The following is a 12,994-nucleotide window of genomic DNA, read 5'->3' on the forward strand; positions in this document are numbered from 1 at the left end:
CAGAAAAAGATGTTTTCTTTAATTTCTATGTTTGAGAAAAGTTCTTGGATATGCTGAAATTATAACAAACACTACATTTTTATCATATGTTATAAACGGACAACTTCATTTCCTTTTTCTGTTTAAATAGTTTTGTCATATACATCAGAAAGAAACCATAAAACATGTTTATCCATGCTTTTCTCTGCGTAATTTAGATATTTATTGAATTTTGGTTGATTTTTGCCAAAATTACTTTACTATCCGCCTGCATTGTTTCATTATTTGAAAGTATGATTCAGAAAAAATAGGAAAACGAAAACCTGCAAGCATTTTATCAGTGGTTGTATTCATTCGCGGCTACACTACCCAAACTACATTTACTTTATTTTACGTCGTCTTACTCGTAATTAGACATCTTTTTTCAATGCATTTGTCTATCCTTTACCTTTACTGGAAACTTTTTATCGACTACAATAACCAGTTTGTTTCCATTAACGTGAAGTATTCGACATTTTCTGAAAATAATTCGACTTTCTAGTTAACGAAAAACAGAAGGTATAAGTAATGGACCGGCCGCTGTGCAAGTTTAGTTATTTTAGTTGGTTTTTTTTTTGTGTTTAACATATCATGGGGTTGAAACAGCAATGGTCAAAATGTATAATGATCTTTTGGAAACCATAGATGAAAATCAAATAAGAATCGTGGTCATGATCGACTTGAGTGCAGCGTTCGATACCATCGATATCCCGATACTAATTCAAATCCTTCAAGATGACTTTGGTATACATAGCACTCCCTTGAAATGGATAGAATCTTATCTCACGAACAGAACAATGAAAGTTTTAGTCGAACAGTCGGCATCTGACACGGAGCCACTGAGGTTTGGTGTCCCGCAGGGTTCTTGTGCCGGACCTGTGATCTTTACCCTGTATATATCGGCTCTTAACCGAGTGGTGCAGAAATATCCAGCTGATCTCTATGGATACGCGGACGACCACAAGATTGCGTTAAAAATTCAAGCGGGAAATTCTCAAAATGAGACAACTGTTCTTCAACAACTCGACAGTTGTCTAAATGAAATCATAAAATGGATGACAACCTTCAAACTGAAAATGAATCAGTCTAAAACTGAAATTATTATGTATGGAACAAGACAACAGTTAGCGAAATTGGACATCACAAGTGTAAACGTTGGTGGGTGTGACGTAAAATGCGTCGATCACGTCAGAGACCTAGGTGTAACTATGACCAATACACTCAACTTTGACCATCACATTCAGAAAAAGTGTCAGATAGCTCATGTACAGTTACGAAACCTTAGGGCTATACGGAAACATCTCACACAGAAGTCAACTGAGTCATTAGTGCATGGATTGGTTCATTCTCACATTGACTTCTGCAACAGTTTATTTACAGAAATTCCAGCCTACCAAATCAATAAACTACAGCGAGTCCAAAATCATGCCGCTAGAGTAGTCAAGAATGCTTCCTATGAAAAACCAAGTACCGAACTTCTGAAAGAATTACACTGGCTTCCAGTTAAGGCTAGACTCATGTTCAAAGTTTTAGTAATAGTCTTCCGTGTCATCAATGGTACAGCTCCAGTATACCTGAGGGAAATGTTTGTACCTACTCGACAACGATACAGACTTCGCTCACAAAGTGACACTAACTTTAACATCCCTAGACGGCGAACAAAACTAGCAGACAGATCTATGGCAGTCGTTGGTCCCAAATGGTGGAACGATCTGCCTAGCTATCTGAAAAACATTCAGTCTGAAGCCAGCTTTAGATCAAAACTGAAAACACATTTATTTAGGCAGTTTTATGAACAATGAGTGTAGTCTTGTTAAAATACAAAATATTCAGAAGTGGTGTAAAATAGTATTTATATATGTCCATATCTTTAAATCTAAGTTCTAGAATCCTGTTCATATTTTGTATGTATATATGTTAAATGTGTGTTATGTAATTGTAAAGCGCAATAGAATATTTTATAATTTTTGCGCTATATAAATGCCATGTATTTGTATTTGTATTTAACATTTATAGGTCATATGGCGACTTTTCAGCATTAATGGTTGGGGAAGGCCCCAGGTGCCCCTCCGTGCATTATTTCATCACGAGCGGACAGCTGGATGGAACAACCGTCCTTCCGTAAGCCAGCTGGATGGCTTCCCCACGTTAAGAATTCAACGCCCCGAGTGAGGCTCGAACCCCCATATCGATGAAGGGCAAGTGATTTAAAGTCAGTGACCTTAACCACTCGGCCACGGAAGCCGCCGTCTATTAATCCAGTCTTGTGGACTAATCTGTACGATTTAATAACTTTGATATTAATACTTTATGAAGTCAAATGTAAATTGTTTTTATCTGATTTATACTCAGGACAAAATTGGAAACAGCGACAGAAAGTTACTTTGCGTTTTTAAAAAAAAATGCAGTTGAATAAACCATGAAACAGCAGCTTGTAGAATTATGGAAGACTCAGGTATTGTAGATTCTGTATATACATACATATGACTGAATCTTTTCTAACCACATGTTAGTCTGCACGAGACAATGTTCACATTAAATTGACTCGAATAACATAGGGGTTTCATTTTCAAAACCCTGCACAGTCTGTGTTATCTGGAAAAAAACACAAGAAAGATAAAGATAACTAAACAAAAAAGCAATTTTAATTTTACACTCGTCTGAGAACAATTGAAACCGACAATAGTGAAAGAAATTTAAGAGGAGAAACAACTTTTCAAAGTAGCTTTTCTTGAGATAAATCGGCTGTTCGTAGCACTACACAAACAGATATTTTATAGATTTAAATGCTGCCCTGTGATGACTTTTCAGACGTCTTCAGGATTCCTGAAAAAATCTTACATCTAAACAGAAAATTGTCACTTCAACGTAAATCTTTTTTAAGTATTTTAATACAGTAATATTATGGGTCGATAGTAAACTCATTTTCAGCTTGGTTTTCGACGTTTTAAAATAAGGCGTGAAGGTTGACAGTTATAAAAAGACCATATTAGTTAAGCTATAATGTGTCCAAATAGCCATTAGCATAGAGCCTGTGCATCAAAAACTGGTGTGCAGAGAGACCACCGGTACCCCGACAAAACCGAAAGTAAGGGTTTTTGAATAATTCCATTTACATTTCGACCTATCTGTCAGTATTTCTGGAAGAATATTGAAAAATGAATACAAATAGTGCGCTTGCTATGTATGACATCAAAGCAAAAACTCGTTAAAGACTCTGGAAAAGGTCGGGTTAGTGTTCCATGTCAGTACACCATCAACTAATTTCATCGAGTTTGCGGTCAATCGCTGATAATTAAAAAGTAAACACTACAATACATAGTAAAGACATTCTTATGTTCCGTGCTTTACTTATTTTATGAGCAGCATACCTATTATCATGGATGACAGCTCGATTTTTCGCCTCCTTTACCGACCTGGACATTATTAATAGCAAAGAATAGCCGGTGCCGACGCAAAGAAACCGCCAATATAGCAGATTTCGCAAGGAGTCCGCCGATATGGATATGCACCGTGAAATTTGAAAATTAAAATTATATCTTTTTCCATTTTTTAGCTCGACTATTCATAGAATAGTGAGCTATTGCACTCGCCCATGCGTCGGCGTCCGCGTCCGCGTCCGCGTCCGCGTCCCGATTTTGGTTAAGGTTTTGTATGTAAGCTGGTATCTCAGTAACCACTTGTGGGAATGGATTGAAACTTCACACACTTATTCACTGTGACAAACTGACTTACATTGCACAGGTTCCATAACTCTATTTAGCTTTTTACAAAATTATGCCCCTTTTTCGACTTAGAAATTTTTGGTTAAGGTTTTGTATGTAAGCTGGTAACTCAGTAACCACTTGTGGGAATGGATTGAAACTTCACACACTTATTCACTGTGATGAACTGATCTACATTGCACAGGTTCCATAACTCTATTTTGCTTTTTTACAAAATTATGCCCCTTTTTCGACTTAGAAAGTTTTGGTTAAGGTTTTGTATGTAAGCTGGTATCTCAGTACTTACTAATGGGAATGGATTGAAACTTCACATACTTGTTCACTATCATGATCTGACATGCACTAAGCAAGTCCCATAACTCTACTCTCTTTTTTTTCAAAATTATGCCCCTTTTTCGACTTAGCAGTTTTTGGTTAAATTTTTGTATGTAATCTGATATCTCAGTATCCACTAATTGGAATGGATTGAAACTTCACACACTTGTTCACTGTCATGATATGACATGCAGTACAGAGGTTCAATACCTCTACTTTGCATTTTACAAAATTATGCCCCTTTTTCAACTTTTGTATTCATTCAATTGACAAGGCTGTTGAATAGTCGAGCGTTGCTGTCCTCCGACAGCTCTTGTTTTATCTTGTTTTGACTCCATTTTGGAAGGAAATCTGTAGACTTCTAGGCGCTAGGTGGCGCTTAATTACACTTTACACTACAAAGGACACGAAAGCTTCGCTACGATTGATTCATGATCAAATACTGGAGGGAAAATTTATTGAACAGGTGCAGTTGGAGCTTTATCTCTAAAAATAGAGTGTATAATTATACTAACATTCCACGACGTATTGTATTTTTGATGGATATAAACGAAAATGGATTGTTTGATATTATGGTTAATATGAAGTCTACGGTACCTGATGCATTAGATTCTTGAAGATGGTGATAAGTACAAGTACTTCAGACAGACAGGGAACCCCCTTGTTCAAACAAAGTCTAGTGTTCCATATGCCATTTCAAAATAATAATCACTGTACTCGTTTGAAAGTATTCCATCTCATTATTAAAACATCTTTCAAAATAGGAAATTGCAGCAGAGAACATTACAGAGCAAATTACAGCAGACCCGGTTTGACTGAGTCTGTTCATGAGAGGTAAAGGAATGTGCAACATCCCTCACGCCCCCTAGCACCTAATTAGGCGTAATATTTTATTGAAGTAAAGTTGGATGTACCCCATGATCCCAAATGACCGAAAATATAACAGCACTCGTCCAAGTATGAGGACACATTTAACAGCCGACACACGGTACTTGAAGATTACTGTTAGGTTAGTTAATAAAAGAAGATCTTTTAGAAGCATAGAACGCAGTCAAGGAAAACACTAGCAGACTCGATTAGACTGAGTCTGTTCAAGAGAGGTAATAAAAGTTCAGGTTTGACGCCACATACTCTAAAACGCGGGTAATGATTTGTTTCATCTTCATGAACGTATAACCTTTTGTAATTATAACATTCTTATATCTTCAGAAGATAATATATTAGAAAATATTCTAACAATAGAAATAATAATTTTCTAACATATTTCATATGCTGTTAAGTATATATAATTGGTGACCCTTAGTGAATACATGGTCTGTTGACCATAATATTGACCTACTGACCTACTTTCTTCTTTTTTAAGATATTGCCATAAGATTTGGACCACTTGTACAGTTTTGAACACACATCTCAAAACTGACTTTCAGTGACATTGATTTTGACCTACTGAATTTGAACTTAATGACCTACTTTCTTCTTTTTAAGGTAAATCAATGAAATCTGGAGAACTTATACAGTTTTGCACAACATTTCTGTGCATTTTTGTACATTTTCTCCCTGTACAATATACAATTGCAATGTATCATATTTTCAATACCCCTGTACCTCTGACAAAAAAGCTGCTTTCTGGGGGTATTCGCCACCCTTAGTTATAGGTCTTGGTTATATTCTAAGACAAATAATTATTCATTTCGAAGGAACTGATGCATAAGCAAATAAATACAGCAAGGATATTACAATAAAATTCATATATACATAATAATTATCATAATTGAACCATATGCGCGCTAAGTTAATAAAAACAACTTTTACAAAAATGGTATACTGGTAGTATGCAGATATATACGGTGTCCCGTTAGGACCATCACCGCGTAATATGGGCTCGAAGGAACAAAAGAGCGGATACTACAATGTTTAAAAGTCGAAATAACGAAATTATGGTGGTGAAAAATCGAAATTTTCAATTTACAACATCGCAGCATCGTTCTTTTGTCACAGTACGCGGCGGCAATGGCTCTAACGGGATCCCGTAGAAACCGGATTTCTAGGTTTGTTTCTCTGTCTGAGAAAAGTATGTTCATACCAAAGAGTGTAATTTAATTATACAATGTCCTTACCACTATAAACGATCTTTGTTTTACAGGATTTGTTAGGATTCACTGATATCATTTAAAAGTAAAGTAGTATTTGATTGGAGTAGAGTATCTTTGTATTATTATTATTATTATACCAGATTTATATAGCGCCCTTTTCATGATCAATTTCACGTTCAAAGGCGCTTTACATAGTTCAAATGCAGCCACATATGCAGGGCGCATTATTCATCCTCTACAGAGCGATCTGACCAGAGGGACAGAGTGAGACAAAGCCCCCACGACAGAGAGATCAGAAATCAGATAAGGCTTGTCCGGCTAACTTAGCCTAGCTCGTTGCGAATAGACAGCCTGGTTCTTTAACGTGCCCAGTGTATAGCACTGATACACGCAAGGATTGCCTGGGTTCCTGACCAGTACACCTCTAGTTGGGTGGGAAACACTGAAAAGCGTTTCTGAAAATTCCCGGGTAGCTGCCGGGGATCGAACCCCCGACCTCAGGATTGGAAGGCCAGTGTGCAAACCACTGAGCTATCCGTCCACCGCTGTGAAAGTCGGAGACAGATTTTGATACATATACAATTTGCTGACAGTCAGTATTGGGGAATGAATCCGAAAGACGTTTACCTTAAAAGAGGTACTGTAGCGAGTTAGTGGCCTTAAGAGTTTTAACTGGTAGCGTGAATAAGATTACCTAACCCAACGACACCTCGGTAGCCTTGTATTGTGTCAATGGATTAGGATATCTGAATCTGAGTATATATGTATTACGTCTGTAGACTGAGTTGAATGTGTCTAAGTAGATTGTGAGGAAACTTCGACAATCTGGATCCATGTAGACTACGAATGACGTGAAGACAACCCGGTGTGGACTATGACTGTAGCTCTGGCTTTGAAGTTCTGCGTAGACTAAGGCAACAAGATTACCTTGGTATAAGTTGTGTTGGCTCTTTAAAGGACTTACAAGAATTACTCAGATAGAAAGGATTGGTCTCCACAGGGCATTTGGGAAATGTACTACACTTAGCATTAATTAATCACGTGAATACAACAATAGAATTCTAAAGAATAAAATGATTTATTTATTTATTCCCTAACAAATACTCAATGAGTGACTAGAATTCTCGATTCAATAAAACGAAAATATCACAACAATAAATAGCACATACATGCGGTATCTTATAAGACTTACAATGTCACACGCTTCGAATAAAATACGCGAAAAAGCACGGTCAGGCACTACTAAAAATATCACGTGAAAATACAATGATCTGTCAACAATTAACAGGACAAGAAATACAGTAGTCTATGATAAAACAGTTCTCTTAAATCTGTAGTGCACAAACCTAGACTTTTAAATTCTCTTTAAAATACTGTGAAAATCAGTCAGCCTTAAATTGTCTAATACAAAGAAAATAAACAGTCTGATATTTGAGACAGATTAAAGAATTAATGACCTTAAAATATTTCTGATTTATTATGATAAATATGGTAGCCGGCCTTGAAATAAATCTAATCTGAATATCTGATGTGAACTAACAAGAATTTGCCCTTCAATGTTTTTGAACTGTGGATACCCCGAAAATCGGGAACAACGAGTATATATACCCAAAACCTGTGCACTACAACCAAAAGTGGGTACGCCGCAAATTTGTGCGGGTACGCAAAAAAAATGCATCAAATGCACCAAAACAAAATGCGTACAAGACGCCAACGCCATTGGCTAAAAATGTACACAAACAAAATTTGCGCACTGGCAACCAGTATTCAGAGTCGGCAACCATAATTTACGATAAAAGTGCTAAACTAAAATAATTAGACTTTAGCTTGAATCATTAAAAAATATGATAATCTATCACATACTTACAGCATAAGTCCTTTTGTAGCTTATCTTTCTGTCTATTTGCCTTCAAAATAAAAATGGTTCTATCGCTGCCAAGGAGAAAGTTACAGTGACACCGCTTAATAACAACCCGGAAGTGAATGTAAATTTGTAAACAAAGCAAGATTTCCTCGTAAATACATCTGATAAGCAGTTAAATACATCATGACTTGAAGGTGGTAAATGAGTCTCACAGAAATGATCCAAAGATGACAATGCTACCTGGTTCATTATGCAAAAATCGATCTCTAAGTGGACCTCACAAATTCGGATACACACGTTCGGATAAACAGTTATCAGCTTAAAATATCTGACATAGCATAATTTCTACACTGAACTGGTATCATATACATGTACCATACATTAAAGTAACAATAAAAATCATGTACTGTAAAATATCTGGGGCACTACATCACCCCCCTCTTACAATATCAAAGTTCCGACTGACAAAACAGAATAAAAATAATCACTTTGCCAAAGTTACACCTTAATTCAGCTAACATCAATACAGAAAATTCATCTTTAAAGATTGCAAAACATTTTATCCTTACAGTAAACCTTTAAGGAATTTTCACTTTACATCATGACAGTCAATCTTTAACTAATAATTTTCACTTATAAGACAGTTAATCTTTAAACTATGCAAAATTTAACTAATATTATAACAATTACGTATTAAAGACAAAACATCTGAAATGATGACTTTAAGTCAACTAGCACATATAAAAAGGAGAAAATCTAAATTTGAATACAAAAATGCCTACAAGCACTAATTTTACATGGTCTTTGACCATAATCACACTCCATACCTTGACTAGTAAATTCAACCTCATTTTGAGCAAAATTAACATTAAATGTCTAATAAGGCTGCCATATACCTATATTAACACATAAACCATACATACTGAAAACATGTAATAAATACTAAAATAAACAATAATAATACATTGTGGCTCCCCACCAAATTGCACAAGCAATACAGTCTTCATGTCCCTGAGTTCTGTGATTCGTCTAATACTGCTCCGCGTAAATAGTTCTCTAAATATGAGTAAATGTAAATATTCCTGAATTTGTTAATTCCTTTACATGTGTTCAACACCACTCGAGACGTCTAAAAGTTTATCTAGTAAGAAATACAGTCCTATTCTTTCCTGAATTGCGCGATTCAACTACAACTGCGTAGCACCACTTAAAACGCATAAAAGAAACACAGTTCCAAATGTTCCTGAGATAGGAGATTTATCTACATCTGTTCAGCACCACTTGAAGCGCGTTAAAAGAAATACAGTTCCGAATGTTCCTATGGTTGGAAGTTAATTTACCTCTGTTCAGCACCACTTGAAACCCGTAAAAAGAAATACAGTTCTGAATGTCCATGTCTGATTACATATATTTTATCTGTGTTAACTGATTAACACCTTTTTAACAAAGGATTTTAACACTCTGTTCTCTTTCCCCTCATTCTTCCTGGAGGTTTCCTTACTGTTGTCTCTCTCTCTCTCGTCGCTTCTTTTTGTTGCTTCCGCCTTCTCTCGCCTCTGACTCTCCTCCAGCCTACGTTCGTGCTCCCTCCTCTGCTCCTCACCCATCCTTTCCATCGTCCTATTCATCTTCTGCAATACTTCTAAAAAGTGTCCAAGTGTTTTATCAACCCCTCTGATTGCTCTACTGTTGGTTTCTATAGCAGAAACTAGCTGTTTAGTGCTATCCTCTACATCTTTAGCTATCATTTCATACTGTCTTTTACTTTCCTCTGCGCCAAGTTTCGCCCTTTTGTGGCCCTGGTTCTCCCTCACAAATTAAAGTAACAGTTTCTTTGACTTTCTTAGTGCTAGTGGTTCGAGCTGCTATAAGTTGAGGACTAGTGATGTGTGCTGTGTAGGTTGAGGATTAGTGATCTGTGCTGTTGTAGGTTGCGGATTAGTGATTCGTGCTGCAGTAGACGCAGGTCCTTGGCTAACAGGTAACGTCGATGTCTTGATAGGCTGTTCATTTGAGATAGGGCTGTCTGGCCAGTCATGGTCAAAATTAAACTCCGACCCGAAGTCATACATATCCCCAAGAATGTCTGGCATTAGGTTTTTGGTTGTGTTGCTCATACGGGGTGTGCTTAATGTAGATTTTAGCTGTCGTTCTTCTGTACTAATGCGATGTGTCTGGGCATGAGAAGTAGACGGTTCTGACGAAGTTACAATCTGTGACACGGACAGCTGAGGTGGACCAAACGCAGTTCCAGTAGGGTTCAACGAAGAAGTACTCTTGTTGGCTGATGATATGAACGGCGACGACTTAAGGAGTGGCTGTGTCTTTGGTGCGATAAGTGTAGGTGTATAAGACGGCACTGAGGCCACAACAGGGCTGTAAAGAGGAACTTCTGCTGATTTTGTAACAGGCATCTCAGAACTGGTTGCCTGCGACAATGATGATTGGAAGACGTTGTTCCGCAAGTGTTGGTTTTTTAGAAGGTTGGAGAGCATCTCTGGCGTAAGCTGTACGTTGATAAGGCCAGATGTACCATTTCTCACAAACTGCAAGGAGCTGACCGCTGGCATTGCTCTTACTGCTTGCGCTGGTTCCTGGCAAAACTCTACCTCCTGATCAGAAAAGTCCTCTACACTATCTCTGTCGTTTCTCCGGAATAATTTGGAGGTTTCCATGGGAGTTATATCCCGGTAGTCCCTGCCACACACAAGCTCAGCCGCCCGAGGATTCTCTACCAAGTAGCGTTCATCATTTGTTGCTCCCAATTCTGCTGCGGTCAAACGATGTCTGCTGTACTTTGTAACGTGATTAATTAGAGCTGATTTGGTGGTGCGCCTCATGAGACATAGAGTGCAGTAGTAATGTGCTTTGTCTAACGCTAAGTGGTGTTTTTATACATGCGCTGTTAGACGATACTTCATTTTCACATAGGTCTTCCCAACCGCCTGACAGTGTAGACACATGTACGTCTTACCCCTTCTAGGTTCAGCCATAGTGTTCTGAAATGACAAAATGTAGAATTTTTGCGATTTTGTCTTTATTGTTTGGTGGGGAAAGGAGGTTGACCGACCCTTCTCGTGTCTCATGCTACAAACCGTTACGTCGCGGTTGACAAACTCACGTTTGGCGCAATTGCTAAGAGAAAAGGCAACTACAAACAAATCAATACACAAAATTATTTTTCTGATACAATGACGTGGGAGTTATAAACCAAACATGTTTATGTGATAATGATGAATATTGATTTCAAGATTAGAGGTCTAATGTCTTCTTCACTTTTTTAATCCGTCTCGGAACACTGCATCCCTCATATGGTTTTAGCTTGTTATGATGAACAACACGCTCCGGAGCGCCCCTTGATCGTTTAGCTGTATTACAAAGGTCAAGGGAGACAACTTTCAAACACCAAACATGGTCCTCGAAAGCTGGCTGCAGCTTGTGAGCTTCCCAAACTTTCCTGGATTCAGCTAAACACCAAACCATATCACCCTTCTCGTAGTTACTCACCAACATCCTTTTGTCATATATCTCCTGGCTTTGTGCAGCTGACTTCTGTAACTGTTTCCTGCCTATGTCATGGGCATGGTTCATCTTTGACCGGATACCATTAACATAGTCATCATAGCTGGTCACTGGTACTTCAGACTTATTGGTGGTACTGCCAAACACAAGCTCTGCCGGGATTCGCACTTCTCTTCCCATCGTTAGCAAATTCGGAGTCAGCTTTGTGGCCTCGTTTGACGTCGCCCTGTATGTTCCGGCTAATCATCCTAGGTTCAAGTCCCAGTCTTCTTGTACTCTCTGAAGGTAGGCTCTGATCATGCGGACTAGTGTCCGGTTAAATCTTTCGACTTAACCGTTGCATCTAGGATTTCGCACACTTGTCCGCACTTTCTTTACCCCTAACAATCTGCACAGCTCTTGAAAGACTTTGCTCTCATATGTCCGGCCTTGGTCACCCAGGATTGATACTGGACATCCCCACCTACAAACAAATTCATAAACAATTTTCTTAGCACAAGTTTCGGCCGTCTGGTCTGGGACCGCAATTACCTCAACAAACTTTGAAAAATGATCAGTATGCACAAGGATATAACGGTTTCCTCTAGGGGTTACAGGAAAAGAACCTAAGTAATCAGTCGCTAACACATCCCATGGGGCACCAGTCCGAACTGATCCCATAGCAGCTCTAGTGGGTTAAGGTGGTTTCTTATCCCTAGCACAAATGTTACACTGACGAAAGAACAGTTTCACATCTTCTCTTAAACAGAACCAGTAAAATCTTTGGAGAATTAGCCTTAGTTTTCTTTGTTCCCATGTGACCTGCCAATAGTCTTCCATGCATAGATTGTAGTATCTTCCCTTTCACCTTTTCTGGTACAATTACTTGTCCATATGTTCCTGACCAATCTCTCTTTACGAATTCCTTCACAAGCACACCATCTGCTACTTTCAGCTGATCTCACAACAGAAGGTAATGTCTAGAACATGGGCTCATAATGTCTGTCCGTTCCTTCACAAGTTTTTTACCCTCCTCCTTGGTCTAGAGAACCGTCTTTATGTCCAAGTCTTCAAGCTGTCTCGCTCTCAGCTCTGCTGTTGTTTTCCCTGCTCCTACCATTGTCCAGTCTGTGGACCCACTGCTTGTGCTGGCTCTAGGTTCATCTGTGTTGACCTCCCTGACTTGAGGCTACTTCTGACTTGCTTTCACAGGATAAAGCTTCACTGTTTTCCTCAGCATTGCCGTCCAGATTGTTTTTCTGTGAGTCCTCACCTTTCCACCAGTTAAGTAACATAACCTCGGCCCGACATCTACATTTATTACAGGGACCACACTTCAGCGGTTCGCTCATATCAACTTCGCTACAATCGCAATCTCTCGGACTGTCACACCTAGATAACGCATCGCAGTGAGGCTGAAGTCTACTTGGTCGGTATTCAATCGAGAAGTTGAAAGGTGCCAGGATTTCTATCCATCG

The sequence above is a fragment of the Mercenaria mercenaria genome, chromosome 19, assembly GCF_021730395.1.
Source record: "Mercenaria mercenaria strain notata chromosome 19, MADL_Memer_1, whole genome shotgun sequence".
Taxonomy (NCBI): domain Eukaryota; kingdom Metazoa; phylum Mollusca; class Bivalvia; order Venerida; family Veneridae; genus Mercenaria; species Mercenaria mercenaria.